General features: G+C 40.3%; 1 pseudogene; it reads right to left on the minus strand.

Moving 5' to 3' along the window:
* Positions 1 to 7,247: 7,247 nt before the first annotated feature.
* On the minus strand, positions 7,248 to 7,719 carry LOC102831175 (annotated as a pseudogene).
* Positions 7,720 to 11,563: the final 3,844 nt, after the last annotated feature.

The following is an 11,563-nucleotide window of genomic DNA, read 5'->3' on the forward strand; positions in this document are numbered from 1 at the left end:
AGGAAATGAGTTGTTGGGCCTGGGGACTCAGACCTTAGTCTTAGGGGACACCATGGTCAATTGGCATAACACAGTCTATAAAAACAATATTTTACATCCTACTTTTGTGAGTAGCAGCTGGAATCTTAAAAGCTCATGAATGGCCACCTAAGATGCAACTATTTGTTTCTCCGTGAAGGGAAGAAAGAAGAGTGTTGAAAATTGTAGACAGTTGGAATCAATTAGTCCAGTGGAATATGTCAACATCAATCTCCAAGACCCTAAGATCAGAAGAACTATATGGTGCTTGGCTACCACTACCAACTGTTCTGAAAGGCGGTCACATTAAAATTATATATAAAAGACCAGGTTCACTGGTCAGAAAGAGACTGGAGGAACCTGAGCCTATGACCCTTGGTCAGCCTTCAGTTCTGGAAATGAACCCACCCTCATGGCTCAATTTTGATTTGTTCGATGTAAAACTGATGCTCTGTTCTGTAAATCTTTACTAAATTCACAATAGAAAGTTATTTGTTCCCCTGCCCTATCCTCTCCCCCTCCTCCTCTGGAGTTGCAATTACTTATGTATATTTTGATATTTTCCCACAGCTCTTGGATGCTTTGCTCTAAAGATTTCTTTTCTTCCTTTTGTATTTAGGTCTGGGTAATTTGTACAGACCTACTTCAAGTTCACTGATTCTTTCCTAGACTACATCAGGTCTATTGATAAATTGTCAAAGGTTTTTTTGTTTTGTTTTAAATCTCTATTACTGTGTTATTTATTTATAGCATTTCCTGTTGATTCTTTCTCATACCTTCCATCGCTTTGCTGAAATTTGCTCCTGTATGCTGTTTATTTTTTTCCATTGTTGTTGTTGTAGATAGGTGCTGTTGAGTTGGTTCCGATCCATAGCAACCCTATGTACTACATAACAAAATGTCACCTGTTCCTGCTCCATCCTCACAATTGCTGCTAGACGTCAGCCCATTGCTGTTGCCACTGTGCCAATCCATCTTGTTAGGGATCTTTCTCTCTCTCTCTTTTTCACTGACCCGTTCCATTACTAAGCATGATACCCTTCTCCAGGGTCTGGCCCCTCCTGATACCATGTCTGGCCATCTTGGCTAGGGAACATTCTGGTTGTACTTCTTCCAACACAGATTTGCTTGTTCTTCTGGTAGTCCATGGTACCTTTAATATTCTTCTCCAACACCATAACTCACCATCAATAAATAAATCAATTCTTCTGTCACCTTCTTTATTCATTGTCCAACTTTCACATGCATAAGAGAATATTTAAAATACCATAGCTTGGGTGAGGAACACTTTGGTCCTCAAACTGATGTCTTTGCTATTGAACACTATAAAGAAGTTTTGTGCAGCAGATTTGCCTAATGCAATACTTTATTTGATTTCTGGACTATTTCTGGACTGCTGCTTCCATGAATTTTGATGGTGGATCCAAGTAAAATGAAGTCTTTGACAACTTCAATCTTTTTTTCCATTTATCATGATGTTATTTATTGCTCCAGTGGTGAGGATTTTTGTTTTATTTATATTGTGGTGCAACTTATCCTGAAGGCTGTATTCTTTGATTTTTATTGGTAAGTATTGTAACTCCTCTTTACTTTCAGCATTTAAGGTTGTACCATCTGCATATTGAAAGTTGCTAATTATTCCTCCACCAATCCACACACAGTGTTCTTCTGCATATAATCCAGCTTCTCAGATTATTTTCTCAGCATACAGAATGAATAAGTATGGTGAAAGAATACAGCCCTGGTACATACCTTTCTGGGTTTTAAACCATTCAATGTCACCTTGTTCTTTGAAGGACTAACTCTTGGTCTATATACAGGTCTATGTTTAGGAACACAATTAAGTGTTCCAGATTGCTCATTCTCTTCAATGTTGTCCATAGCTTGTCATGATCCACACTGTCAAATTCTTTGCATAGTCAGTAAAGCACAGGTAAACATCTATCTGGTATTCTATACTTTCAGCTGAGATTCATCTGATGTCAGTAGTTATATTCCTTGGTGAGTCCTGGCAGTTCCCTGTCAATGTGCTGTTGCAGTCATTTTCGAATTATCTTTAGAAAAATTTTACTTGCATAATTTTACTTGCTATGATGCTGGAAGCTATACCACTGGTATTTTGAATGTTGACAGGGTCATCTGTGATGGACAGGTTTCAGCTGAGCTTTCAGTATAAGACAGACTCAGAAATAGAAGAGGCAGACTACTTCTGAATGTGGTGCCACTGAGAACCTTATGAATAGCAGTGAAACACTGTCAGAAGGCCCCAAAATATTGAATATTGAAATATGATGAACAGCAGCAGAATATTATCAGATATAGTGCTGGGAGAGGAGCCCCTCCAGTTGGAAGGTACTCAAAATATGACTGGAGAAGAACTGTCTCCTCAAAGTAGCGTTGACCATGATGATGCAAATGAAGTAAAGCTTTCAAGACCTTCATTCGCTGACAATGCACAAAATGAGGAGGAAGAGTTGCAAACATCCATTAATAATTGGAACATGTAATCTATAAATTATGAAGTTAGGAAAAATGGAAGTTGCCAGAAATGAAGTAAAATCATAAATATCAATTTCCTAGGCATTAGTGAACTGCAATGGACTGGTATTAGCCACTTTGAATTTGACAACCACATAGTTTACTATGATGATGATGACAAATTGAAGAGGAATGGTGTCACATTCATCATCAAAAATAACATTCTGAAGACCTTTCTTGAAGTATGATACTGTCTGTAATAGAATAACATCCATGTGGTCCTATGGATTAATGCACTAGACTGCAAGGTCGGTTTGAACCAGATGCTCCTTGGAAAAGCTTTACAGGGTTGCTGTGAGTCAGAATCAACTTGATAGCACTTAACAACAGCAATAATAAGACAGTCCAGTTAATACCACTATTACTCAAATTTATGCACCAATCACTACAGTTATTGATGATGAAATGGAAGAATTCTACCTACTTCTTCAGTCTAAAATTGATCAAACCTGCAGTCAAGATATATTGATAATTACTGGTGATTGAAATGCAAAAGTTGGAAATAAAGAAAAGGATCAGTAGTTGGAAAATATGGCTTTTGTGATAGAAATGATGCTGGAGATGGCAGGATAGAATTTTTTTCAAGAATAATGACTTCTTCATTGTGAATACATGTACCATAAAGTAACATAAAAGATGACTGTACACACTGACCTCACCAAATGAAATACACAGAAATCAAATTGATAACACCTCTGGAAAGAGACAGTTGAAAAGCTCCATATCATCAACTATCACAAGGCCCCGTGCAGACTGTGGAACAGACCATCAAATGCTCATATGTAAGTTCAGTTTGAAGCTGAAGAGAATGAAAACAAGTCCATGACAGCCAAAATATGACCTTGAATGTATCCCACCTGAATTTAGAGATCACCTTAAGAACAGATTTGATGCATTAGGCACAAATGATTGAAAATCCGAAGAGATGTGGCATGACAGGAAGAGAGCAAGAGTTCATTAAGAAAACAACAAAGAAAAGACTAAAATGGATGTCAGAAGAGATTCTGAAACTGCTCTCCAGCATAGAGATACTAAAGCAAATGGAAGAAATAAGGAGATAAAAGAGCTGAACAGAAAATTTCAAAGGGTAGCTTTAAGAAGACAAAGTCCAATATTCTGAAGAAATGTGCAAAGATCTGGAGTTAGAAAACCAAAAGGAAAGAACATGCACAGCATTTCTCAAGCTGGAAGAACTGAGGGAAAATTCAAATCTTGAATTGGGCAAAATATTGAATGATGCATAATGCATCAAAAGAAGATAGAAGAAATGCTCAATCACTGTACCAAAAAGAAATGGTTGATGTTCAACTATTTTAAGATGTAACATATGATCAAGAGCCAATGGTACTAACTGAAGGACCAAGTCCATGCTGCTGTAAAGCCATTGGCAAAGAACAAGGCTCTGACAATTAATGGAATACAAATTGAAATCTTCCAACAACCTGATGCAGCCCTGGAAGAACTCACTTATCTATGATAAGAAACTTGGAAGAGAGTTACCTGGACAAACGGTTGGAAGATATCTATATTTATGCCCATTCCAGAGAGAGGTGACCCAATGGAATGCAGAAATCATTAATATCACATGCAAGTAAAATTTTTCTAAAGATAATTTTAAATGGCTGCAACAGTGCTCTTTCCATTAGAACATCTAATTCATTTATCAGTTGTTTTAAACTCCTTGTTTGTTAGGTCCAGTGTCTAGGTACTCTCTGAGTTTGGTTTCATTGATAACTTTGTGTTTTAACAGTTAGTTGGGTTTTTTTGTTTTTTTGTTTTTTTTTTTTTTTGGAGTGGGGGTGGTGTTTTACTTGAATGTTGAACATTTGGTACAGGACACATGAAGGGTTGTTATGAGTTGGTATTGACCCAATAGCAACTTATTTTTTAGGGCTTTTTCTGACTATTCCTGCTCTGTCTTCAGCTTTCAGTCTTCCCTATATGTATACAAATCAGAGGGTGTCACTCTCTATACTTTGCCTCAGCAGTAGACTGCTGTTGCTCGTTATTCAGTGATTTGTAGCCTTGTGGTAGTGAGCAGACAGTTTCTTTTGTCCTGATCCAACATCTATTCTAGGCAGATCATGTCCCTTGATTTTGAAACTGATGATTTCTCAGTCAGCCTACCCCTCCTCTCTCTAGTTGTTGTTGTTGTTGTTAGGTGCCTTTGAGTCAGTACTGACTAATAGTGACCCTATGCACAACAAAAAGAAACACTGCCTGATCCTGGGCCAACCTCACAATTGTTGCCACGCTGGAGCCCATTGATTCTGCCACTTGGCCAATCCATCTTGCTGGGGGTCTTCCTCTTTTTCTCTGACCCTCCATCTTACCAAACATGATATCCTTCTCCAGTGACTGGCCCCACCTGACAATGTGTCTAGAGTATGAAAGATGAGGTTTGGCCATCCTGGCCTCCAAAGAGCACTCTGGCTGGGCTTCTTCCAACACAGATCTGTTGGTTCTTTTGGCAGCCCATGGCACTTAAACACTATAACTCAAAGGCATCAATTCTTCTACGATCTTTCTTATTCACTGTCCAGCTTTCACATGCATATGAAGTTATTGAAAATACCATGGCTTGGGTCAGGTGCACCTTAGTCCTCAAGCTGCCATTTTTGCTCTTCAACACTTTGCTTATCCTACAGAACCACTGCACTCCCTCAGAGGCGGATGTTGTTGTTAAGTGCCTTTGAGTCAGTTCTGACTCAAAACAACCCTTTTGTAGGGTTTCCAAGGAGTGGCTGGTGAGTTTAAACTGCCAACCTTGCAGCTCAAACTGACCTTGAGGCTGAGAGCTTATTCTATGATACCATACCAGGACTCTAAGCAACTCTTAAGAGTCTTCTAAAGTGTTGATGACCCAGAGGATTTAGGGTTATTTATCTAACAATTGCTTGTTGAGCTCCTTCTTTGTTCCAGGTACATTTAGATGCTATTTGATCCTGAGTCCCTTCTTGGGCCTCCAAATGTCTCTAGCTGAATTTCTATGTAAGGTGATGTAATCTAGCTCCTATGATAAACAACCCCCAAATCTCAGTGGCTTAATACAATAGACATTGATTTTCCATTCATGGCATAGTTCAGTGCCAGCATTTCTGGGAAGTCTTCCCTGACCCAGACTCCTTTAACCTTAAATTCTGCCCTGTGCTAGGGCCTCAGAATTCTTTTCATTCTACTGGTAGATGAAAAAGGAGGCCATAGAGAAGACACACCTATTTTGTTATCATAACAGAACAGAAATTAAATATATTGATTTTATTAGTTCCTTCTAGTCACATGACCTCAACTAGATGCAAGAAAGCCTGGGAACTATAGTCCCTACCAGAGCAACTGATTTGCAGCAAGAACTCTACAAGATGAACTTTATCAATTGTTGGTAATGTAAGCTGTCTTTGCCACAATCTTGGAGAAACTGGATGGACAATAACACTATTTACAGCTATCCTGAGCTAGAGGGGATCTGAGGTGTGACCTTGGGAGATGAAGAGTGTGCAGTGTGGGCAGGAAGAGATGCATATTTGGGGTGTGATCTGCAGAGAGTTGGGAGTTTTAACTGACCATTTCCTGGGCTAGGCTGGGGCATGTACTAATTTGCCATACGATATGCCTATATAGCCTTTAAGGGCCTTTATAATCACACCTCAATGTACTTACCTAGTCTTATCATCCAGTACTCCTGTTTGTTCCTTCTGCTTGGGTTACATAGTACCCCACCATCTCCATTACAGAATAGATCAATATTCATTCATTCATTCATTCGATATTATTAAACAATGTGCCAGTCTCTGGAGGGAAGCACAATTAGTTAAGTTCCTACCCTCAGGAATTCACAGGCTTATGTGCACTGACCTTTCCAGAAGAAGCGATTGCTGGGAATATGAAATACTGAGACCAGAAAACCTCTCTCTTTGGGGAAATATTCTTTATTACCCTGCCTTTCTGAGTCAATATTTACTCTAGACTTTCTGGTCTGGTTCTACCATCCATACAGTGCAAGAGTCCATTCCATAGTTTTCCCAGCAATAGTCACCTAGCATTTGTTAGCAAATGTCGAGGTCAGGGATTTCACTGCCTCCTGAGGCACCTTGGTCAAAAATTTTCCTTTTATAGAACTGAACCCTTCTTCCCTTTACTTTCATCTTTGGGTCCTACTTGGTCCTCGGGGGTTACTCAGCACAAATCTGCGCCTTTGTCCACAGAGGAGTGCTTCAAATATTCCGTGTTCTTTTTAGGAAGGTTTCTCACCAGACAACACCTTTTATTAGTAGTAGTAGTGGTAGTGGTAGCGTAGTGGTTACGAATTGGGCTGTGAACCTAAAGGTCAGCGGTTCGAAACTACCAGCTGCTCCGCGGGAGAAAGATGAGGCTTTCTACTCCCGTAAGGATTTACACCCTCGGAAACCCTGTACAGGGTCGCTATGGGTCGAAACTGACTCGACGGCACACAACAACAACAACAACAAGTAGTAGTAGTAAAAACACATTTATTTATTAATCAAAGGGATGATCCGAATTAAACCAACACTTTGAAACAATTGCATGTAAATATTTGTGAGAGAAATAATTGAACACAGTAATGAAAAAACAAAAAACACACACAAAAAAACAAAGCCGTGTGGAGATTTGCTCATTGATCTGAGCTTGTTCATTCTCACAGTTAATTCCTATTCAAAGTAAAGATGGAATTTTTATTCTACTTTTTCATAGCTCCGTGTACAGGTGATATTGTTCATAACACATTCCACAATTAATTCCCCATTTTTCAGTTTTATGTTATTGAACTTTCCTTCCCATCCCACTCCTGTTGTTGAAACAAAGCACCATCTGTAAAGTTGCAGACAGTCTGAGTTTTTCTGCCGTCAGCTATAGTTTCTTCAAACTTTCTAACAGGTTACAAGAAAACTATGTTGTTTTCAAAGTGCTTTCAGTTTTGACGGCAAGGGTTTTGCCATAAGTAGTGATGATACATTTGGATTTGGCCATTGCATCCATTTTTTGCAGAGCCATGCCCACTCCTATTTCCTTCATGTACTCATCAAAGCCTTTGCTGTCCACCAGATGCCATCTTTCTACCAGCTGCTGAATGGTAGCTATGGTGGGCGCGGACAGGTGGATCTGCACAGAGATCAGAGAGGGTCTGGCGGGAGACCTTTGTGGCATGTCCAGACAACACTTTCGTGCTCTGAGATCCTACCCATCTTTGGTTTTCACCAAGTACACCATACAGGTTCTCCAGCTCATGCCTCCCACCCCTTAAGTGATTTGCCCATTGCTATACTTGAGCTCTGGTAGCGTAGTGGTTACGAATTGAGCTGCGAACTACAAGTTCAGCAGTTCAAAACTACCAGCTGCTCCGCGGGAGAAAGATGAGGCTTTCTGTTCCTGTAAAGAATTACAGCCTTAGAAACCCTGTACAGGGTCACTATGAGTCAGAACCGACTCCACGGCACATAACCACCACCACCATACTTGCATATATCCCTTCATGTGGACTCTTCCTCATGGATCACTGACCATGTCACAAGTAATAGCAAATCAGTACATTAAAACACAGCTGACTGGATCCTATACCTCCAACAATATGCAGGAGGGAAGTGTGAAAGATTTCCAGCAAAGATTCTGGCCTCTCATTCTTGGTAATTATGAAAGATCATGCGTTCATGTGAACACATTCAAAGATGAGTTTGTAAGAGATCAGCTAAACAAATTTTTCTAGAACGTTTTTTCATCTGTTTCTCCCTTAGCTTTGTCATTTTAAGCACTCTCCAATTGCTTTTCTTTTTGGGAAAAAAATTCAATAGTCAGAAACTTTATGAAATTCACTTTTAAATTGTAATGGACAATACAATATTACATGTTGTTGAATTGATTTGAAGTTCCATTGGAAGATTTGTGTGAACAGCATTTTCAAAGCCTCTGCTTTGCCTTTGATTTCTCTTTGTGTCTCACTTGAGTAATTTCCTCTCACATCCTTCTGTCCCGGGCTTGGAAACCTTGTAAATAGTAAGCACCAGAGAGATCCAGGGAGCCAGCAACATCCTGGAAATCTGAGGCCGTGAGGTTAATCACAAAAACACTCTCTTTCCAGGAAGGAATTACTGAATCAGAGCAATGACCTTGTCTTTCAATTAGTCCTTGTCCAACTTTTCCCACTCCTTTCCTCTCTGTTCTCCACCCCCTCAGGCCCCAAGCTAAGGAGGACCTGGGGCTCCCTCCTTGACTCAAGGGTGCTGCATAAGTCCACCCTGTCTTTGGCGTGTGCCCAAGGATTTTGTGTGTCCGTGAAGTTGAGTTGAGTCAAGCTTCCTCCCCAGCTCTGAGAAGAATGATCGTCAGGAAGTTCAAATATTTAGAGAATGTGAAATCCAGTATTTTCATTGAACCATTTTCAATCTCTCTAAACAGAGACTGTAGGTCTATCTGCAGATTAGTCTTGTTCACAACTAGAACGTCATCCTGATTTTGACACAACAAACTCTTGGTGCCGGTCTCTGCCACAGAGGCACTAATCTCAACAGGTGCGGTCTGGTGAAACCAGCTGTTATAAAGTAGGCAGTGTTGTTAGTAAACAGACCTGTCTTTGGGTTTTCTCCTGCAATTATGGTGTGAAGTCAAACTGTAGCAAAATGTCAAGTGGAGTGTTGAAATTCATTTCTAGATACCTTGTCTGGTCTTAAAATGAAACCACAGTGTTAACAGCAAGATGGGAGAAACCAGTGCCTCTTGTGCTATTTGGCTCAAACACAAGTGGGTAAAGTCTTTGATAACATTTACTTTTGATTGATATTTTTTCCTGTGATAGATGCCAAGCCCTCCCCAGACAGGAGCAATGGAGTATTCTTGGTGATAGAGACAGTTGCCAAGAGTAAAATTACACAATTTTGCTGTGTTTTGAGTCTAGAATGAATTACTGGATCCTCTTCTGATGTTGAAATAGGTTTATATTTTGCATCGTAATATAGATACTCAAATAAAACAATTAAAATGATGAAGCTTAGAGTTTCATTCACATCCCTGGGCATTTGAACTCCAAATACATCACTACTTTGGAATAACAACAACAAGAACAACAAATTCCTTACATTTGTCATTGTTTTCTTCTGATGAAATTGAGCTATGCAAACCTACTAGGAATCTAATTGATTTCACTTAAAGCATGTATCCTGGATCATGTCTAATGCAAAACCCAACCAATTCAGGGGACTCTTTATGTTTGAATAACTTTATTAATGAGGATTCAGTCTTATTTGAAGTCAGAAAAAATAGTTGTTTAAGACCCAAACCCCCTGTAAGTAGTGTTTTATCCCTTTATTGGTGGGAGGTAAAGGCAGGTAAATGGAGAGTGGAAGGGAGAAGCCACGTTGCTGACTAAATCTCAATATTTTATGACATCGATTCACCATCAGCCCTTCCTGCCTTCCTATCCATTTGGGCAGGAGGTCTGTGGTATGTGGAAACATGGAGTTGGTAGGGAGAAAGAGGAAGTTAGAATTTGAACATATGTCCTTGAGCAGTGTGAGAATGAGCATGTTTTGCAAATGAAGAATATATTATTGATAACACTTCTTTGACTTTGAAAATGCCTTTGACCTCTACCACACAAAACCTGCCTTACCAGCTTGGAAGACAAATATGACTACATCTGTTTGTAATGTTCAAACTAATCATGATAGCCACCCCCTCAGCCAGAGTCACAGGAAATTCATCTCTCTCAGGACTTCCCACCTTGTACAGTCCAAGAATTCTTGAACACCATCAGCTAGAAGAGGCTTGGTATGGCATGAAGTGGGAGAAGGAGAACGGGTTCTGCCTGAGAACCCCCTGATTCTCCTTGTAAAAAAAAACCACACACCCAAACTCTCCCTCCTGCAGCACACCACTCAGCTGGGTTCCATAATTCACTGCAATGGGCACACTGAACTCGGACACCACATTCACAGCTATGTGGCTTAATGGGGAACTTAATAGGTCTCAATTCAGGGTTAGAAATATTCAGGACGTAGTTCTTCCAGTCTGAATAGCCTCTCCTCTGCTGGGCTCACAAGCTCCCTGGATCTCACACCACTCCACCATAAATATCAGATTGCAAAAAGCACTCAGGGACCATGTCTTACAACCTCTGGCTTCACAAGGGGGGAGGAGAATCAAACTCAAAACCAGCCCAAGGTTGATTCCTATGAAGCAGACATCAAATATACCTCTACCCTACAACCTTCTTTATCTTATTCTGACATCAACCATTCCTCCCACAGCATTCTCTGCTTCACACCTGGGTTTGGTAATCCACTGTAATGACCACACAGAACTCCTAACAATACTCACAATTATGGGGTTCATTTGCGAAGTGAACAGGGTACAATTCAGGATCAGAAACAACTCAAGATGCAGCAGTTCTCCAATCAGGAACACCGCTTCTCTGCAGTACTGCAGGCACGCCTCACTCTTGTCTTCAGCCTCTCAGCCATGTGGCTCCTTGGCCTCTGTCCTACTTAAGCAAATGTTACAAAGCTCTTTTAGCCAGTTTGTGAATGCCCAAAGGGCACATTCTGCAAGCTAGCTTTTGCCTATAGGCACTCAGCTTTACACAGTCCTCTGGCTGAGAAGCCTACAGCTACTCTGTCTCTTTCTAGCTGCCGCCTCTGCCATTGTCTCTGCTGTAGCCATTTTTCTAGATAGGGATTGCATGCGCCACTCTTTATTACTTGATAGCCCTGGGGTCATCTCTTCCTGATTCTGAGATGGCTCATTTTAAACCTAGTAGGATGGTAAAACAAACCAATTCCAGTGTTAGAGTCTTCTACACCCTGCTTGCATATTCTGATTCAAGCATTTGGTGGGAATTAAGAAGATGTTGTATGGAAAAATCATATCAAAGAAATTCAAGGTACTACAATAAGCCTGAAGGTACTTGGTTATACCTCTGTGGGTCAGCAAAGCTAGCTTTTTAATTAAGTGTCTGGAAGCACCCTACTCTGTAAGTGAGCCTCTGGCCCCAAGGCACTCA

This window comes from Chrysochloris asiatica, unplaced genomic scaffold (assembly GCF_000296735.1).
Source record: "Chrysochloris asiatica unplaced genomic scaffold, ChrAsi1.0 scaffold00224, whole genome shotgun sequence".
NCBI classification, from domain to species: domain Eukaryota; kingdom Metazoa; phylum Chordata; class Mammalia; order Afrosoricida; family Chrysochloridae; genus Chrysochloris; species Chrysochloris asiatica.